Source organism: Odocoileus virginianus, chromosome 18, assembly GCF_023699985.2.
Source record: "Odocoileus virginianus isolate 20LAN1187 ecotype Illinois chromosome 18, Ovbor_1.2, whole genome shotgun sequence".
NCBI classification, from domain to species: domain Eukaryota; kingdom Metazoa; phylum Chordata; class Mammalia; order Artiodactyla; family Cervidae; genus Odocoileus; species Odocoileus virginianus.
Genome location: NC_069691.1, coordinates 39,878,942 through 39,900,504, shown reverse-complemented (window position 1 = coordinate 39,900,504; position 21,563 = coordinate 39,878,942). Strand labels below are relative to the sequence as shown.

The following is a 21,563-nucleotide window of genomic DNA, read 5'->3' as shown; positions in this document are numbered from 1 at the left end:
TTCAAACAAACATAAAAAATCTAAAGAATAGTGAAACATAGCCTGTAAATCCACCTCTGCCCAGTTTAACAATTGTTGTCGTTTTGTCATACTTAGTTCAGTTGTGTTGTTTCCATTTTTGTTGTATCAGAAGCAGATCTTTATAGATGATGCTGAATCTTCCTTTGCAGTCACTTCTGCTTCCTGCCTCTCATATAAACAGTGACCTACATTTGCTGTGTATCTCTTATGTCTACATTTTTATTCTATATGCTTTGTTGAAATTATTGATGGTATCATTGTGGATGCATCTAGATTTTCTATTCATTTCAGTTGATCCATTTGTGTATCATTGTATCAGTAACCCACCTTCTTAATTACTGTGACTTTATAGGAATCTTTGAAGCCAAATACAGTAAATTACCTAATTTTAATTCTTTTTTATTTATTTTGGCTTTGCCTAGTTCTTTTATATTTTTGTATAAATTAAATAATTAGCTTCACAATTGCTATTTTTTTTTTTACGAGCCTACTGGGATTGTGATTATATTGTATTGACTTATTGACTTTATAAATCAGCTCAAAGGGTCTTAGTGTCTTAAAAACGTTGAGTCTTCTAATGCATAAACATGGTGTATCTCTCTGTTTATTTTAATTATCTTTAATTGTCTTACAATATTTTGTTGTTTTCAGTGTAGGGACATTATAGGTTGTATTAGTTTTCTACTGATGTTTTAAAAATTACCACAAATTGAATGGCTTAAAGCAACACCCATTTAATATCTCACAATTTCTATAGGTCAGGAGTCTAGACTTAGTGTAGTTGAGTCCTTCGCTTAAGTTCTTACAGCTTAGAAATCATGTATCAGATATGTCTGAGATCTCTTCTGAAACTCAGGTTTTTAATTTTTTTTCCCCTCCAGCTCAGATGGCTATTGGCAGAATTAATTTCCATGGACTGTAGAACTCATGGATGTTATCTATGCCTTCAAGGCCAACGAAAGGCATCTCTCTGAAACTGCACCTTCTTTTAAAGGCTTACCTGACTAGGTCAGGCCCAACCAGGATGATCTTCCTTTTGCTTAACTCAATGGCAACTGACTAGTAATCTAATCATAAGCAACAACTCATTTTCACAGGTCTCTCCCACATTCAAAGGGAGGGGACTGTATGGACATTTACCCCCAAGAGGCATAAACCATGGAGGTTGGGTTAGAATTTTGCCTGATTACACACATTTTTTTTGACGAATTTCTTTAAGTACTATATTTTGTGATGTGATAATATATTATTTTTAAATTTTATTTTTAATTGGAGAATAATTAGTTTACAATATAGTGATGTTTCTGCAATACGTCAACATGAATCAGTCATAGGTGTACATATCTCACCTCCTTCTTAAACCTCCTTCCCTCTTCCCTCCCCATCCCATCCCTCTAGGTTGTCACAGAGTCCCAGACTAACTATGTGTTTTACGTGTGGTAATATGTATGTTTCATCATGACTCTCTCAAAGAGTCCCACCTTCTCTCTCCCTCACTGTGTCCAAAAGTCTGTTCTCTATGTCTGCATCTCCATTGCTGCCCTGCAGACAGGTTCATCAGTACCATCATTATTTAAATTTCATTTCCCATTTGTTTGTGAAGCAAATCACTTTAAATTTAATGTATCTTTATTGAACAGTTGTGCTAGTTTTCTAATTGTATCTGGAAGTCATTCTCAACATTTTCCTTAAAACATTGATTTGAAATTTACCAGACACAGTCTTTCTGGCTTTTGTTTTTGTACTTGTTTTTGGTAATTTTTCTGAATACATCATAACTTCAGTCACAGTCTCTCTATTCAATTTTTTTTTCCTGATTTTCTTTCCTCTTTGTTATTCTTTTTGATATACTTCATATTACTTTGGGTCAGTCTCCTACCTGAGTCTTAGTAGATTTTCTATCAATTTTAAAAAGCAAAATTCTGTGTCAGTCAGGATTTTTAGTTACAAGTATTGGGAAATAAAGCTGGCTCTCTTAAACATTGAAATGAACTTTGAAGAAGGAGATTCAGACCTTACAAAATAGGCATGTGGACAGGAAAGTGGAAGGGAAGCTAGGAGCTGAAAAAATAAACAGTGTCACATTGCCGGAAAACCTACTCTTTTAGTCACTTTTTATATATATATTATTTATACACACTATGTATAGAATAGATATTTATATAATATATATATCATTTGGGGCTTCCCTGGTAGTTCAAATGGTAAAGCGTCTGCCTATGATATGGGAGACCCAGATTCAATCCCTGGGTTGGGAAGATCTCCTGGAGAAGGAAATGGCAACCCATTCTAGTATTCTTGCCTGGAAAATCCCAAGGATGGAGGAACCTGGTAGGCTATAGTCCATGGGGTCGCAAAGAGTCGGATACGACTGAGCGACTTCACCATATATATTATTTATACACACTGTTTTATATGTATATATATATAAGCATGTGTGTGTACAATTGCTTAGTCATGTCTAACTCTTTGTCACCCTATGGAGTAGCCTGCCAGGATCCTCTGTTCATGACTTTCCAGGCAAGAATGCTAGAGTGAGTTGCCATTTCCTTCTCCAAGGGATCTTCCTGACCCAGGGATCCAGCCCTCATCTCCTGTGTCTCCTGCATTGGCAGGCAGATTCTTTACCACTGAGCCATATGTGTATATATATACACATACACACAAATATATAATATATTTGTAGCTATATATATAATATGTGTATATATGTCATATATTTATTTATGTATCATTTCCTTAAGCATCCAAGTTTATGTCACCTCTGTGCTCCCCTCATTCCCCAGCAGCAATAAAAAGAAGGCTTTCCTTTCCCTTCAAGATTATCCTTATGTTAATAATGCAGAATGCAATAATAATGCAACATTGAAGTTCTGTCCTACTTTCCTAACAAAACTCAGGGACCTAATTGGAAGAGGAATGTATTGGTTCCTGAACAGCCAAAAACAAACAAACAAACATGGCATTATCTCTCTCGTGTTTTATCTGTATATACCTGATGCTGGGGAAAATTGGTTGGGGAAAGTGTTCAGAAAGGGGAAAGTCTAGAAATACTAATAAAAGAGAGAAATGGTCTACCTGGGTTTATTCTTAAAGTGATTGTAAAAGCAAATTGATAGGACAATCTGTAATATATTCTATTAGAAAAAAACATGGCCTATGCAACTAAGAAGTCAGAAGTTTAAATTCTGCTTCTCCCTCTTGGCTTTTTGACCCGAGGTAAGCTGTTTATCCTCAGTGATTCTAGGTTTTTCTCAGTTACCAAGTAGGAATAATCACATCTGTCTCCTAGGTTTGCTGTAGTGATTAAATGAACATGTTTGTAAAACATCCACCACAACACATTAATTCACAGTGGCTACCTGCCAATTATGTGTTCTTTTCTTAACCCTTCTTTCTCAAATGCTCTCTAACTCCTGAAATACCCTACAACCACCACTATCACTCCTCTGAAAGGAGCTATGGCATCTCAAAAATGCTGAGTGCATCCCATCAGGAAGTGAATGTGATCCCATCAGGAACTGCTGTCAGTCTCCTGCCATCTGTGGACTGTGATTGAGGGTGGTCATGTAGAGAGACATAAACTTCTCCTCCATGAAAGGGAAGTTGTCATGAGATGACTATGCTCCCTTCCTTTCTTATTTCCCATTGTAGGTACAGTGCTGCCTTATACCAAAGAGAACTTGATTCCTTCTTTCTTATTATGACTAATCTCTACTATCCACAATGATTTCAGATGCCGATAATGGTTTCTTTCTATCCTTAGGAAGTCTTTTTAGTTATCAAAAATTAAAGTTATATTAAATAGGAAGAGTGATGAAGATTGAATACATATTGAACATTAAAATACATGTTTTAAATATTTGAAGAAAAAGGGTGGACCTTTAAGGGAAATTTCTCAATTTATTCAATTCAAGGAAGAATATTTTTTCCAAAATAGATATATTTATTTGAAGTAAAAGAGAAATAGATGTTATAAATTAAAACTTGTGGGACCATACTTAGGAATGTCAAAAACAGGCTTTGTTCTAGAATAGTGATTCTTAAACACTAATGTATCTTTGTGCAATCTAAGGAACTGTCATTTGCAGAATTTCCAATCACTCCAAAAATGGAGTTTCATTCTGGAGTGGTGCCCAAGAATCTACAGTATGAAATGCAGTTTTTGATGGTTTTGACAAGCTAAAACAAAGGACTTTTTTCCTCCACTAGAAAGATTTCTTGAGAAATCTTTACCTACCATGTATTTTGCCAGTAGGTGGGGAAATGGGACCAACATGTACACAGCAATGGGCTGTGACTCTTCAACAGTTGTAAAGCAGTATCTTAAACTGGTGACAAGTGACCAAAACCTGTTAAAAGAGTATTCTCTCTGGAAAAGTGGTGTTTAATATGTTTATAATGCTCTTCGGTTAAGCTTGCTTTCTTCACTTCACCATTGACTGTCCATTTGGCTTCTGGTTGTAGTCAGCCAAGCTGTGTTCATCTTTGAGTCACGTGACTGACCCTGAGACCTTTGACTGTGAGTCCTGAGTATTCATAGGATCCCTCCCTAGGCCACAGAAAGCGCAATGTGTTAGTTGCTCAGTCTTGTCTGACTCTTTGTGACACCAGGGACTGTAGCCTACCACGTTCCTCTGTCCATGGGATTTTCCAGGCAAGAATACTGAGTGTGTTGCCATTTTCTTCTCCAGGGGATCTTCCTGACCCAGGGATCAAACTAGGATCTCTCACACTGCAGGCAGACTCTTTACCATCTAAGCCACCAGGAAAGTACAGAAAACTCAGAATGTGAGGTATTTGGGAACTTTCGGGTGATGATTCAGTTTTGTTTGTAAGTTCTCACTTGACCAGACCAAGCCAACTAGAGTCAAGATATGCACTGTTTTTCTACTCTAGGTTGACATATTCTGGAAGAGTTAATACAGGCTCGACCCCTGCCCCTCTTCCATAATGCATCAGCTTACTTCTCTGTCCATCCTAGTGGACTATGGGCAATACCTGGGCAGTACCTGAATCTTTTGTGTTTTTTTTTATGCTTTCTTTTTTTAAAATTTAAATTAATTAATTTATTTTTCCAATCTTATTTACTTTTGATTCAAGGAAAATTGCTTCACAATATTGTATTGACCTGTGCCAAACATCACCATGAATCACCCGTAGGTATACACGTGTCCCCTCCCTCTTGAACTGAATCTGTCCTTGCCTTATCCTCAGAGCCTGGCACATTACATAGAACTTAATGGATTCTTAAAATTCTGTTGAGCTGAAAAGACAAAGAGGGAGGAAACAAAGGGAGGATTGAAAGAAGTAAGGAAGAAAAAAAGGAAGAGAAGATAGTGAAGGAACGGAAGAGGAGAAGAGGGGAAGGAAGGAATGGAGAAAAGTGAGAACAGGAAGGAATAAAAAAGACTGGAAACACGTTTCATTTGTGGAGAATTTGGGGGTGTAATAGAATCCCTCCTTCAAAAAAAAATCAAGGAAGAATGTGGACTATCTTAATTGGCATTTTCTAGGTCATGATCAATTCAGAATTAGGTGTCTTTGAGCAGACATGAAGAACTGTTTGTTTTCATTTGAGTATCAGGCACTGGTTTCTCAGATGAAAATTGAATTACCCTAGATTTTGTTTTATGTCACTTAAGAGGCTGCCTGCTGGGCTTCTGAAATAAAAACATTAACTGGATATCTTAGAATATTATTTTAAGCATGCAATTACTAATAACAGAACTAACCATACCAAATGGGCATCAGCAAAACACCACTGTGCTACTTATAGTTCAATCTAATCATACAGTTTGTCACAATCCATCAACACACTCTTTTACTGGTGTCTATATTTTTTTTTTCCATTGGGAAATAAATTGGCTCAAGAGAGAGAGAGAGAGAGAACAATATCATTTGTTGCTTTCAGAAAATTAAGCTCCTTTGAAACTGAGTACTCAGAAATCCTGTTATTTTGTTTGTTGGCTTTGGCATCTTCTTTCTAAAATAAAACCTACCCCAAACATGGTTCTTTAAAAACAAGTGAATTGGAGATCTATAAAGTTGTTTAGACACCATGTGTAGAAAGCTGGCTAAGAGAGTGGTGTATTAGAAAGACAGGGACATCATGAGTTTGGGTGTTCATCCAGACCTTCTATGATCTTATGATCTCTGAGATGTCACTTCATTTTCCAGAAACTCAGATTTTCATCAGTAGATTAAGCAAATCTCTCAAATTCAGTTTATAAGAATTTAAAACTGGCACACTATCAATTAACTGCACACCCACCTCTCTTTTTCAAAAGCTCAATGCCCTGGGGCAATCATTTAAAATCTCTGATCTTTATTTTCACCACCATAAATTGGACATTATTGTAATAGTTACTTCACATGGTTTTTGAGACAATTAAATGAGAAACTATATATAAAGCAGATAGCAGTTAACAGTGATTTTTGTTAATTACCCACCCCTGCCTGCTGGGAAATAATCTATAATGTTTACATTTGACTAAATGAAGAAAAAGAAAAAAGCTAGAAGCAATAAATCTGTTACTTAAAACATAGTGGCATCTTTCCTTTTCCAATCTCATTGATCAAAGGGTACAGATTTGAAATATGTAAGGCCAAAAGCTTCATAACTTTAATCACTGATAACCTACCTATTCCTCCATTCTTGATGTTGGCATTCTTGAGGTTTATGCAGGAAAATGAGTAACTTAGATACAAGGCTTGCAAAATGCACCAGTCATTTAACAAATGCACTGAGCTCATAGAATGCTGAGCATTCCTATGGTTTTGTTGGCTACCAGAGGGCTTTGCAACGTGCCCATGGGGATCATGAAGTGCATCCCTGAGATAAAGTTTAAAAAGCATCATATCAACAAGTACAAATCAATGTCTTATGAAATATGTGCCTCAGTGCTAGAGGGATCCTTGGGAAAGCTTTCTTCCAAGCAGTAAGATAAACTAAAAGGACAGTAGTAGTATGCATAAAGAAAGACAAAGAAGACAAAATTCAATTACAGATCACTTAAGGCCAGACCAAGAAACAAGAAAGTAGGGTCTGTGAATGTTGAATTTCTTCTACTTTATAAAAAATTTATTGCAGACTGGTTTTATTTTAGATTCACATACAACAGTATTTTATCAATAGGTTCTGTATCTCATACCCCTATCTAGAACCTCTTTGAACATGATCAAAAATGCATTTAAAAATTGTAAGTCAACATTATTGAGGTATAAATTACATATGATATAATGTTCTCATTCAAAATTATTTTTAAAGAATACCAATAATAACATTTATTTTTAAAAGGCTTGTTTTCAGACTAGTTTCAGTATAAGCAGAGATCCAAAAAATAAGAGAAAATAGAAGAAAATGGAACCATTTGGAAGCCATATTGATTTTATTAAAATATCTTTATTGTTTTCCTTAACTCCTAAAGAGTATTTTTAGAAGTATAATCTGTGTCTTTTGTTTCCATATTCCTATTCAGTATCATATCTGAAGGGAGAGAAGTGAAAAGTTGTGTGTTTTTTTTTTCACTCTAAAAATTGGTCTTGAAAATTCAAACCAATGTTGTGAAATTAGTGTTTCTTTTGAACATCTCATGAACTTCTCTTTAAGGAACATACATGCATTTAATGTTATATATCCTCTTTGAGAAAAATAAATGGAATAATAATACAAAAATTATGTGAAGCAATTTGTTGTATAACAGTACCTGCACCAAAATCTGTTGACTTGTGACATAGACCACATAAGATTGTACTGCTATGCCTAATACATACATGTGGGAGGCACTTGACTCTGTGTTGGATGCCAGAAATGTCAATGTACTGTCAGAACCTAGTTGGTTGGATTTTTTGAATCATCATGACTCACTCAGTTAGTGGGCTTGAGAGAGACACAGAACCATCACATCCGGTATAAACTGAAGACAAGTTGACTAGGTAAGTCAGTCGTTTTGTGCTGTAGTTCTTGGTCTATAATGGTTTGCTCACTGGCAAACTTAATAACCCCTTTGTCTGATCATATGGTGGCTGGGTTATAAAATAAAACCAATTATTTTAATGTAGTCTAATGTTGCTGCCTTTCCTGGATACCAGTATATGTCAGCAAATCAGAATAGAATAAATAGTACATTTTTGATGAGAAGAATAAGTGTGTTCTCATTGTGTATTTGGGTACCTAATCCCTTAGGAGGCACTGAGGTGCTCAGTTAAAATCTGTGGAATGAATAAGTGGGTTAATGAATGAATTAGAGTTCAATGGTCAGTAGAAAATCTTTTCATTCATTACTTAAAATATACACAGAAAACCTATCCATTCAAAGAAGAGATCAATAACATCATTTATGTGTGGTGAGATAAAGCCATTTTAGAAAGCAAATAGGTATGCTGATTTACTTAGTTTCACTCTTATATAGTAAGTGGTAGAACTGAAGTTTTAGGAATCACATTAGGTCACATGTGGGTCCTTCCAAACCAACTAGCTTTCAAAGATCCCTCACTTCAAAGTCAGTTTGGTAGCTTGAAGATTATGTTTAATTTCCACTTGCCTGACATTTAGCCTACCTGTATATGACTTCTTCTAATACCCTGCTTGTCCCTCAAGAGACAGGAAAGGATTACTACTCATGGAAATGGATCTGTTTTATAAAAGACTTGATTTGATAACTCTTAGAGTATGCTCTAAGAAGAAAAGTAAAATAATTTAGAGAATGAATAGGAACATTTATGTCCAGAAGTTAACTACAATTTTGGCTTCATGAATACCAGAACTTGGATCAGTAGCTTTGGCAATTTCAATTGTTATTCGTATGTGTGTGTATCTGGGTGTATGGGTATTTATGTTTGACATGAATAGCATCAACACAACACTTGAAATTTGAATTGCACAATGTTCACTTAGTGTCCAGGTACACATGTCTTGATTTTTAAGGACTTACTTTGAAGTATTGCATTTTATTCTTATGTATGCGTTTGACTTCAGCCCCTTGCTATCTTACCATTCTTGCTGAAATGGCACAAATATAGGATATCTCACTCTTTGTCTTCTAGTGAAGTTTCCACATGGACTTCTGGGAATACTAGTTGAAGTTCTATTCACAAATCCATGAGGATATATCATTCTGTGGCTTGTTAAAGCCAGCCTTTGCACCTGTGTTCATGAATCTGCCACACATAACCATTCACATGAGGCCCCTTACCGGCTTAGAACAACCTCTCAACCATTTCTGCTGCACCACTTAGAAAATATAATAATAAAAAATTTTTTTTTGTATATGCATAGCTAAATATGGTTGTGGTAGCTAAAAGAATATCTAGTCATTCTTAAAGCCTACCCTGGGAAGACCACTAAAGGAATCTATCCATTAGAATCCTTCTGAATTTCTGCTGAACACAGTTATTTGTGTGGCAGGTATCCGTACCATCGTACAATCAGGAGGTGTTGATTATACATGGAGTTTTATCTCCTTGAATGGAAGCTAAACATGCTTATGAAAATTAAATACCATATTTACTCATATGAGTATAAATAGTCTAAGCATTAAATGTGTGGTAGATTGCCCCAATATTAGTTATCTAATTACTTTCCTGGTTTCTGGTCTTTCCTTTGTATACAGACTCTGGCTACCACACGTTTGTGTTGGTAACTGTCTGGTGTGGTCTGTATCTTGATTTGGATCATGGAGGCTGGTGAATTTGAAGCCCCTTATATATGTTCATCAGAGGTGTTCCTCATACACTATCATACAGACATGTTTTAATTTCTAAGTTGGAATATTGAAGTGGAATGTCAGAACTCACAGATGTAACTGTCTTTGATCTAGGTCATTATGTGGATTTTCTTCTAGCTGCTGATGGGTTTTTTTCTGTTGAGCCTCATTACCAGTTACCTTGAGAATGTTATGAATAGAGTCATAAAAATGCTTTTGAGTACTCCAAGTGGTCACCTATATAAAGAAGAAGGGGTATACACTATAAAATGTGTGAGTTTTAATATCAATAATATTTATTTACACTGCAGCTTAAATAGATCTATTAATAACATGAAGAGGAACATGCGCTCTGCCAAAACACCTTCTGTAGCACATAAATATCAATCTATTGGCTTTAATGTTTATCAGCATCTTGAGAGGCATTTATTGCTCCTCATACACTCCTTTATGATTCCCTTATTGATCAAGTAGTGATGCCTCCTGGACCAAGGACATGGTTCCCTATTTTTCAGTTAGAATGAAAAAAAATGCCTTGTTTGTTGCAGGTTTGTTTCAAGGAGATGACATGTGGGATTCTGAGAGATGCTGCTGCCCATGACGTGTTGGAATTATCATGATCTACTACCCAGTTTGGATTTCACCCAGTGGTCAAGAGCTTTGCATGGTAGACAGCAAGGGTTGGATTTTTAAAAAGAGTAAACCAGGTAAGATTTGAGGGAGTCATCTGATCATTTATCATTTGTTTAAGCACTTCTAAGGGCTTTGGAGTGCTGCCAAGGTGTATTGAATAATGTATAACTTCTCTGTTTGCTTTCTAAGTCCACTCAACAGGTTGTTGAAGAATGGTGCTCCCTTGAATTCAGGAGAATGGATATAGTAATGATTGAGTTCCTTTTTCTCAAGAGGAGGGGAGGAGTTATTTTAAGATACACATAAAGCAGACACAAGATATTATGGATGATAGTTTAATGCAAAAGCCCCAAATTGCAAGCTAAGGCAGTTTCCTCTTTAAGGAACTACTCTGAACTATAATGGAATAAGCAGTTGTACTCTTTGAAGGTTAAGTAGGGAAAGTGTTGCAGTTCATAGCATATGATCTTACATATATGCTTCAGTGTTATTCCAATTTAGAAGGTATACCATTATTTTGCCTTTTATTTTTTGAAAGTATTTATCATTCTAAATTCTGTCCATCTAAGTATTATTTGATATGGTAACATAATGACCTAGTCCATTGTGGCTTCTGGAATTTAACACATATTCAAGCAGTCTCTGTGACTTTTGTCTGTTTCATTCTGGAGCCTCTTTTCAATTATCGGATCTTATCTTTCTCTTTAACTCTATTCCTCCTCTATAATATAATTAAAATCTGTTAGTAACAATTACTTGGGGCAACTACATTATTCCTATCTTCTGATTTTAAGACTATCAGAGCTCTTACATCAAAATTTTATGAATCCCAAATCAAGATTTCCTTTAAGTTCAATTATCGAAACAGAAAATATATTTAAAATTTAATCATTTAGAAAACTTGAACTCTTTAAGTTGGTGGTTTTTGTTTGTTTCTTTTTTAAAAATACAGGCTTTTTTTTTTGTTTTCTGAAAATAAAGCAAATGGAACTCAGTTAATAAATTATAGGCTAAGATAATTATTTGGATATAAGAACTTTGATACTGCTTGAAAATAATTGATTTTCTAAAGTTTAATACATATGTCTTCTCAATCTCCTAGTAACTTATTTGTCTATAAGATGATATCCTGAGAGCCTGAAATTCAAATTAGTCATGGCTTTTGAATTTGTTAGAAATAGCACAGATCATCAAACTCATGGCACAAATCCTTATTTGATGAACTGGGTTAGTGGGTGACACTTTGTCCTGTTTTGTGGCAAATTGGGTTAGCCATATTTGGAAGAGTTCTGCAAGCCTGTAAATAAAAGAGGCATCAACAAGCAGGATGCCTTTGTGGGATAAACCTCAACTCGTTCCATGCTTCATTGCATTGTTAGCTTGCAAAAAATGAAAGCAAGAACACTTCATGATAGGCTTCCATATTCTTAAGCTTATTAGTCCAAAGTAAATTTGATCCTAATTATGTTTATTTCAATATCTTCATTAAAACTGGGTTGAATGTTAAAACATCAGACTTAGAAGAAAGACACAAAGGGGAGGGATACAATTAAAGCTATTTTAAGGTCAATAATCATGTGTTAATGTAATTATTAAAGAAAGAGCTCTTCCTGTTTGTGAGACAAGTGTTTTTATTCTTTAATATTTTTTTGAAATAAGTCTTCAATATATAGCGAAAAGTGTACAGCAATACTTTTGATCTAAGAATCATAAAGAAACATAACTTATCTTACACAGGTCATTTAAAGTGAGTCCTGTTGATTAGGATATACAGAGATAATAAATTCCACTGCCTATATAAAAATGAAAACTTTGGAAGGGCCCTCTGGACATAAAAGATTTGACAGTGAATTCAAATATTTTCCCAGTTAAAGGTTGACTCTTTTAAAATGAACAGAAATTGTTTGCATTATGGATTTATACTTATATTAGTTTGAAATTTGTTTTCATTCTCTGTTGTAAGAATGGCGGTTGAATTTTTTTTTTTTTTTTATGGTGATACATGTCAGCTTCTCCATAAAGTTAAAAGAATGTCAAGGCTTGTGAATTCTGTTCTCGGAAGTTTGTAAAAAAAAATCTTAAAAATTTGCACTGTTCCTTAGCCTAAAAGGAATTTTTCTTTCTTAAAACGTTTTTAAAGTAAAAGTTTACCTAATCCAAGGTTACATTACTGAATGCTTGTACAGAGAAGCAATATGAAGCTATAAAGACAGGCTGTAAAAGGTCAGATTTTGCAAAGCACTTCTGATAACAGTGTGCCCCCTGTAATGGAATTTGTAGTCTCCAAGGTGGTTCATGGAAAACATTTAAGTCCAACCTGTGTAGGACTAGGACAAGTGTGTCCTTTACCCTCTGCAGAGAGCATGGACATTCTTACCTGTGCCACCATTCTTATTCTGAGTTCTTCTGAAAATAAAATTTTAAGAATTCAGGGTGACAGCTGTTTCCATCATGAAAAGCCTCATATGAATGTTAAATATTTTTTGCTACAAGTTTACTTACTCTCCAAGCATGTTTTAAATGTCAAGTGAAAGCGTTAGGCACTCAGTCATGTCTAAATCTTTTCGACCCCATGGACTGTAGCCTACCAGGCTCCTCTGTCCATGGAATTCTCCAGGCAAGAATACTGGAGTGGGTAGCCATTCCCTTCTCCAGGGGATCATCCCAGCCCAGGGATTGAACCCAGGTCTCCTGCATTGCAGGAAGATTCTTTACAGTCTGAGTTGCCTGGAAGCCCTTTGAACTTCAACCACATGTAAAACAGTATGTGGCCAGAAACAAATCAGTGATCCTCCCAGCCCTGTCCTCAAATAGTTCACGCAAAGTAAAGCAGACACTAAATGGCTCACTCCAGGCAAAATGAACTAAAAAGTTTAATGGTGCATTTCAAGCAAAATTCTCTAGATACTGAAATGAAGGATTGTTAAAACTGGTAGGAGTATTAAAAGGTCTTCAAGGCTTAAGAGATACTTCAGCCACACAGTCGAAAAGTGAGGAGAATTTTAATTGATAGGAAATGTGTATGAAGGCATTCTAGGGGCAAATATGGCAAAGTCACCATGGTGTAAAAATAAATGTTATGCTTGGAGAATGGAAGTTGGATACTGGAGGACAGGAGTGAATGCAAAAAAGAGGTGGGACAAACTCCAAAAAGAGTTTGGAGCTGGACTGTAGTGTTTTGCATGCATGGCTATCTTGGATAAAAATATGAAAGTAATGTATAATGTAATCTATAAGAAAAGAATTCTGATAGAGGGTAGGGGAACAAGCTGGGAAAGTATGTGCGGAGAAAAGAGATAAACTGAAACCACTGAGCTCCCTGAGTGCAGAAAGTTATGGTTTCAAGTCTGCTGTATCACCAGTGCCTAAGTTCCTGCCTTTCATTAATTCTGTTAGTCTCAAATGCTGACTAAATGAACACCTCTCGGTGATAATCCATAAACCTCTAACTTTGCAATTTTTCCTGCTTTAAAAATGGTATGAGAACTCTTCATAAAAGGATGGAAATAATTTAACTTACATGGCTTTCATCACATACAAGAGTACACACACACACTCTCTCTCCCCCAATATGTGCTTGAAATTAAACCTCAGATCCTGTTCCTGAAATTTATGCTTCAGTTAAGATGGGGGCAGCTGCTTTCCTCCTTTATTTCCCTTTTGAGACTTTTATCTCTCAGGCTTTATCCCTCCCTTCATGGTTTTATCATCACATCAATCACTGTTTCACTCCTTGGAAGCACAGCATGCGTGGCAGGCACATTTTTATGGCTAGAAAGCAAACTTACCCTACTTGGCCCAGACTGCTTACTTAAACCTAATTAAGTAATTCTGCTGAAAGTATCACGTCCTTTCCATCACAGGGCATATTTGGTCAAAATAATAGGGAACACTTTAAAGCTATGGAAAATAACTGGGGAAGGGAGCCTGAATAAGACACAAAGCAAGTGAAAAGAAGCTGCAACCCAACAGTCTTTGACACAACCCTTTAATGAGCCTAGGTGCATTAAGGCCTCTGCTGTAGGAAACCCTAACTCACAGCATCACTTTCACGCCAATTATTTTACATAACATTACTGTTGTTATACAGCTCCCCAGTCATACACCAAATTCAGTACATTTTGTATGACTGATTTATCTATCTTTCAAAGAAATTCTTTTACGGTGGGTTAAAAAAAACACAAGAATTTCTTTCTAAATATGCCTACTTAAGGAAATGAAGATATGATTCACTAAGGCGTTATATTCTTGTTACTAGGGTCTTTGTCTTTCTCCTCTAGGATCTTATTTCCAGAGCCACAACTAACTCAATAAACTTATCTGCTGAGTGAATGAGCAAACATCAAAACTTGGGCTTCAAATCAAATTTGTAACTTCAGTGTCTTTAAGAGTTGGAAATCTCTCTCTCTCTTGTTAGTGGGACCATTGGTATTTGATTTTTTTTTTTTTGTCCACTGTTACATCAAGGGCATCTCAGTGTTTCATGTTTTTAATACTGCCATTATTTAGTAACAGATCTTTTTCAATCACACAATGACGTATAATAGTACCCAAGGTCTAGGGCTCTGGAGGCTTTAGTCTGACAGTAAGAAGCAAGAAAAAAAGAGAAAAACATTTACTAAATACCTCATTGCCTTTATAAATGAACTATGGTTCTCTTTTACAAGCTATCACAGACTTTGCATTTTTATTTTTATGGATTTCAAATGCTAGGGAGAAAGAAGTAAGCTCTTTCTGTGCTCTTGGGTGTGGACATCTCTGAGTAGAAATCCCTGAAAAACTGCCATGCTTACTTAGCAAGCTACCCTCTTCTGCTTTGAGGAGGCAGATTATAGCAAATTGTGGCTGTAAATATACTATCATATTTATCGGCATTGGCTTTAATTAAGAGCTGGGTTTGAATCCAAACTCTGACACTTACCAGTTACATGATCCTGGACAGGTCATTTATTATCTCAGAGCTTTGATTTCCATTAGGAAGTATAAAGTTATCAGTAGGGGTTCCATGGGCTATCATGAGGATTAAATGAGATCATGCTCTAAGACACTCAGCAGAATATTTGATACATTATAAATATGCTAATAATGCTATTGCTCTAATTGAGGGATATTCCCACATGGCGCTAGTGATAAAGAACCCGCCTGCCAACTCTGTAGATGCAAGAGATGAGGTTTCGATCCCTAGGTTGGGAAGATCCCCTGGAGAAGGGCATGCAGCCCACTCAAGTATTCTTGCCTGGAGAATCCCACGGACAGAGGAGCCTATTGAGCTGTAGTCCATAGGGTTGCACAGAGTTGGACACGACTGAAGTGACTTAGCACACAATGTTCTAATTATTTTATCACTATTGTCCTAATTATTATTACTATTATTTGTGATCTATATGTGTAGCAGTTCTGTCTAGAAATCCACTTATTTTCAGCAAAATGTCAGAATATTTTACCCAGTTTTCCCAGAAGTAGATGAGTTGTAAAGGTACTTAGCAGAACACCTGATACCTATAAGCACTCAACAAGTATTGTGGTGGCGGTGGTCTTTATTATTTATTTATATATGCATTTCTCTTCCTTAGGCTTTTTGAAGAGATCTTGGTCTAATTATAGCAACAAGGTCCTTCTTAGAATGATGACAGGTCTATGAGTATGCTTAGAGTTTGAGATAAAATCCTGTTTATCACTCTGTTATTGGTCATGTTGTAAACATGTTGCTGATAATGAAGTAAACATCATTTTCTTTTTAACCAAAGATCACCAAAGTGATTTTCCATACCAAATTATAGTCTTTAAAATAATAAAAAAAAAAAAAACCACACTGAAAACAACGACACTGTCTACTCCCAACAGATAAAAACATCCACAGATGCTAAATGTCATTTGGGCTTTGCTGATGACTCAGACGGTAAAGAATCTGCCTGCAATTCAGAAGACCTGGGTTCAATCCCTGGGTCAGGAAGATACTGTGGAGAAAGAAACAGCAACCCACTCCAGTATTCTTGCCTGGAGAATTCCATGGACAGAGGAGCCTGGCGGGCTACAGTCCATGGGGTTACAAAGAGTCAAACACGCCTGAGCAACTAATACACACAAAGTCCTTTGTATAAAGTGGCATAATCCAGTGAACTGTCATCCACTACTGCTTGGATCCACAAATGTGGAAGGCCTGTTGTATGCTACAATAGCAAACTGATCCTCCTTATCTGTTGACGTGATTCTTTATTTGGGAATACTTCTTTAATACACACTCATAGAGACTGTCTTTAGAGGACCCTGCCATTAATCAAGTGGTATATATAATTATGCCTTTAACCTCGTCTTTATTACATGAGTTTTATAAAAGAGACAACCATGAATTTTGAAATGAAAATTTATAATTAAAACTACATTTTACACAGTACAATAATACTTCAAAGCTTAATTATCACGATTAATCTTACAACCAGACTAGGCGATTAGTGGGGATAAATGCTAGGCAATTTCTTTAATTTCCTGTCAATGCTTTGTAGTCTGTTGGTTTTGAGTGGCCCTGGCCTTGTCAGTAAAAGACAGAATCCAGATCATCAGCTGAGGCATGAAGGAAGACAGTGTAGATGAGAAAGTGGCCCTGGGACGTGGAAAATGAATCAACCAAGGGCAAATAAAACTAGGCTTTGGCAGAAGAGCCATTTAAGATTGGATCGTGGGTGTTGGCAGTGAGCCAGGACTGGAGAGCAGCTCATTTTCCATCAGCAGCTCGCTGTTGCCCTCAGTGAGGGGCAGAGGATGTCCATGGTGAAGGAGAAGGAATTTGGGGAGACACCGTGGTGATGGAAGTAGCAACGAAGTGATGGACTGTGGATTTAACTGGCAAGTTGAGGAGAGTCCTGCCAGGAGTTAACAGCTTGACAAAGTGTGTGCAAGAGCATTTGGACTGAGTGGTAGGACATCCCTGAGTTGGGTGGTGGGGGAGTCATTTCCTTAGAAAGGATTTATTCATCCTGAGGATAAGATTTAGCAAGAAATGAAGATACTGCTGGAGACAATCTTTACAAAGTCCCTTCTGCCGAAATGGGAATGGAAGGATAACCAAGACTCAGATATATCATGTCTCTTCCTATTGAATCCAGCAGTGACAATAGCAATGAAATAATAATGACAACCACTCTAAGTTGAATGTTTGGATCAATACAAGTCGTTTATATCAGTAACCCTGCAGTATAGACAAAATTACATATATATTCAAGATGAAAAAACTGAGACTTAGGAAGGTTAGTAATTTACCCAAGCTCACACAGCTAATGTGTGTCAGGGTGCATTTTTCTCCCAAGATCTCCATATAAACATGAGTGAGTTTTCCATTATATTATTATCCTAATTTTCAGTTCTTAAACTAACACTCCAGTCCCTGTGCCTTTATACATAGGTGCAAATTTGCTCTAGTGTATAAGAAATTTTTATAATATTATGTAATTTCCTTCTTGTTACATGTGTGTGTATTTTGCTTTTTCATGAATTTGAAAATGATTTGAGAGGTAGAACCCATAGTGTTTCATTTTACAGAGGGCCTATTACTACTGGTGCTATGATAGGCCCTGATTCTGAACAAATATTTGCTGATGATAATGTCAATAACAAACTGGTTTCCCCTTTTCTACAAAGATGAATATATGTACACACTTCATATATATTTCTTGGCATAGATATTGTATATATAAAGTCATATACCTATAACTTATTGAATGACCAAATTAAAATCATTTGAATAATATTTTGTTTTTCATCTGTATAAGATTTTCTTTCCCCTAACAGAGCATTTACATGGATTAATTTAAATGGATTGTTTTCTAACATGTATTCTATGGAAAACAGGCCTGGAGGTATGTGTTTCTTGAGTGAAGAATTTTGTAGCCAAATGCATCTGCAGGTGTCTTATTTGTGATAAGACCTGGCTCGAAAAGAAAGAGTTTAGGTTTGCCTACCACATGGGCCACATTTTTTCTTGAATGGAGGATTATTGATAAGCAGAAGAAAGTGAATGGTTTTGAGCCACCTTTTCCCCCAGATGACAATTCTGGTGTTAGGAACACAGACCTTGGACAGATAAATGCTCATTCTCTCTTTTCTCTTCCTCTTTTTTCTCTTCTTTTCCTCTTCCTTTTCCCCCCTTTTCCTCTCTCCTTCCACTTTCTCTTTCTTTTCCTTTCTCCTCTTCTCCTCCTCCCCTCCTCATATTCTCATATTCACTTATCTCCTCTCTATCCTCCTTGCCTGAAGAACATGCTAACATTTCTTTCTTTGGGTTTCTCCACACTTCAATTAAAACAGATCATTATGCCCAATAACATAGCCCTTCTGTGTGTGTGTGTGTGTCACTCAGTCATGTCTGACTCTATGTGACCCAGTGGACTGTAGCCCACTGTAGACCTTCTCTCTCCATGGGATTCTCCAGGCAAGAATACTGGAATGTTTGCCATGCCCTCCTCCAGGAGATCTTCCCGACCCAGGGATCGAACCTGGGTCTCCTGCATTGCAGGTGGATTCGTTACCATCTGAGCCACAAGGGAAGCCTAGATATGTTACTCCCATAATTGAAGTTATCTTTTTTTTTCATCTGTTCAAGCAAAACCTGGACATGTTCTCCCTCTCCTTGCTAATGATAAGAGAGACATAATTTTAAGGCAACTCCTATAGACAGAGTGCTTTTTATCAGGAAATTACTTTTTCTAGGGTAACCTCACTTTCACACTCTTGGTAGTAGATAGAATTCCAGGCACAGGCTACATTTTACACATTCAAAATGCAGCCTAATTATGAAGCCAAAGGCAGTTATTGTCAGACTCCATTATTAGCACCATCAGTAGGAGATTTTTGCTAGTCTTTTTTTGCAGGGGCACTGGGCCTGGTGAAGCAGTCTCAATTTCAGTTGCTTTCCTTTCCACATATGTTACAGACTGTCTCTACCCAGTTTCTAAATGTGATAGCTTAGTGACTTATAGCCTCAACTTCCTTTAGTACCTTTGTAATACTCTATAATGGAAAATAATCTGAAAACGTATATATATATATATACATATATATATGTATATATATATATATACACACACACACAGATATATATATATACACACACAGATATATATATATACACACACACGATATATATGGGCTTCCCTGGTAGCTCAGATGTTAAAGAATCTGCCTGCAATGCAGGGGACCTAGGTTCGATCCCTGGTTTGGGAAGATCCCCTGGAGAAAGAAATGGCAACCCAGTCCAGTATTCTTGCTTGGAGAATCCCCTGAAAAGAGGAGCCTGGCAGGCTAAAGTCCATGGAGTTGCAAAGAGGCAGACTTGACTGAACGACTGAAAAACAACAACATATACGTTTTTAGATTATTTTCCATTATAGGTTATACAGATATATATATATATACACACACACACACACATATATATATATATATATATAAAACTGAATCACTTTGCTATACATCTGAAACTAAATGCTGTGTTGTAAATCTCTACTCTGAAATGTTAGCTTTGTCTTCAAGGAGTTTGTGATGCCAGTGACAAGCAGAGCAGATATGCAATATTATCAGAAAAGGAAAAAGGCAGTACTTTTAAGTGTCAGGCAGGAACTTGGGTAGATGAGAAAAACCACAGATATTCAGAGGAAGAAAGTCATGGTGGACCTGAAACCTCGGGGAAGCTTCGTGAAGGAGATGAACCAGAGCTGAGCCGCAAAGAAAGAGTAGGAATTCTCTTACTGAAAGCAAAGCTGAAGCTCCAGTACTTTGGAAGACCCTGATGCTGGGAAAGATTGAGGGCAAGACAGAAAATGAGATGACTGGATGACATCACTGACTCGATGGACATGAGTTTGAGCAAACTCAGGGAGCTAGTGAAGGACAGAGAAACCTGGTGTGCTGCAGTTCATGGAGTCTGAACAACAACAGAAGCAAAAGCAGGGACTTCCCTGCCAGCCCAGGGTTAAGACTCTGTGCTTCTAATGCAAGGGGTGTGGGTTCAATCCCTGGTCAAGAAACTAAGATCCCACATGTGGTGAGGTCAAAAATAGATAAATAAATAAAGATGCACATGATTTGTGTCAGCCAGATGAAGAAGGGGCATCTAAGCAATAAAGTATAGGTGGTTCACCAATTAAAAATCTCTCTGGTATTTGACCTCCTTAAAAAAGGAAAAGCAAAAGAAAGCATCAACATGTTTTTCCCATACCCTTTATCGTATACTGAGAAGTTCTCCATGATCAGACTTACCTTGCGAGACTCACACTTCGTATGCATCACACTTCCTTCCTTATTTGGCCTCACAGCTGAGCGCACTAGTTTTCATCCCCTGTTGTGTTTATCTTGACTCCTAGAACATACTTCTATGACACCTGTTTCTCTCACTAGAATGTAAGTTCTCTAAGGCAGAGACCAGTTCTTATTCATCATCTTTGTTTTCTCAGAATGTCTTTATCTCACAGTGGTGACATGTAGGCATGAACATTTGCCTTTTCTTATCAATTATCAGGACTAACCCACTTAATTCTTTGTCAGTTTTGAAGACTGGAAATCACACTCTAGACTCCCCTTTGCCTTTATTTTGCTGAGATGCCATTATGGCATGGTTAAAAAGAACAGCGAGTTCTAGAATATCTAGTAAAAACGATGTGGGCTGATAAATATGATGTAAATCATTGGGATTGAAAACAAAAAGTCTACTTCCAGCACTGGAAATATTACAGGTGGTATTGAAATGTGACTTGAAAATGTGATTTCATAAAAGTGATGGTATTTACATGAGCAGTTCAAAGTAGGTTGAAAACTAATTTTGATAGAAAAGTTTTAAGAGTTTAAATGCTTTTTATGATTCTACTTTACTGGAATTCACCTAAGCTCTAAAGCTCAGTAAACTTCCCTCTGTATATCCTACACACTTCAAAATGTTAGATATACCTATGAACACTTTTGTTCTCTACATTTCATGCATTAAGTGTACCTGAAATCTTGGATTTCAACATTTTTCTTCCCTATTACACAATTTACCTACTCCTGCAATGCAAGTAAGAAACTATAATAAATGGAATCACAAAAAGAATAAAAACAATCTATATGCAATAACTGAGGTACAAATGAGTACATATAGTCTTTGAGTTACTAGGAGTTAGATTTTAAAAATTGAAAATGATGCATGTCGCTATGGGTATGCAAAAGTGAATGCAT

General features: G+C 36.5%; 1 protein-coding gene across 7 annotated transcripts in view; it reads left to right on the top strand.

The window, feature by feature from the left end:
* Nucleotides 1-21,563, top strand: part of LINGO2 (leucine rich repeat and Ig domain containing 2) — a 1,346,710-nt gene that overhangs the window by 969,891 nt on the left and 355,256 nt on the right. For all 7 annotated transcript variants that reach the window (XM_070480605.1, XM_070480606.1, XM_070480601.1 and 4 more), the window contains one exon: nt 10,277-10,435. The gene's annotated coding sequence lies outside the window, so the exon portion shown is untranslated. The remainder of the gene's footprint in view (nt 1-10,276; nt 10,436-21,563) is intronic.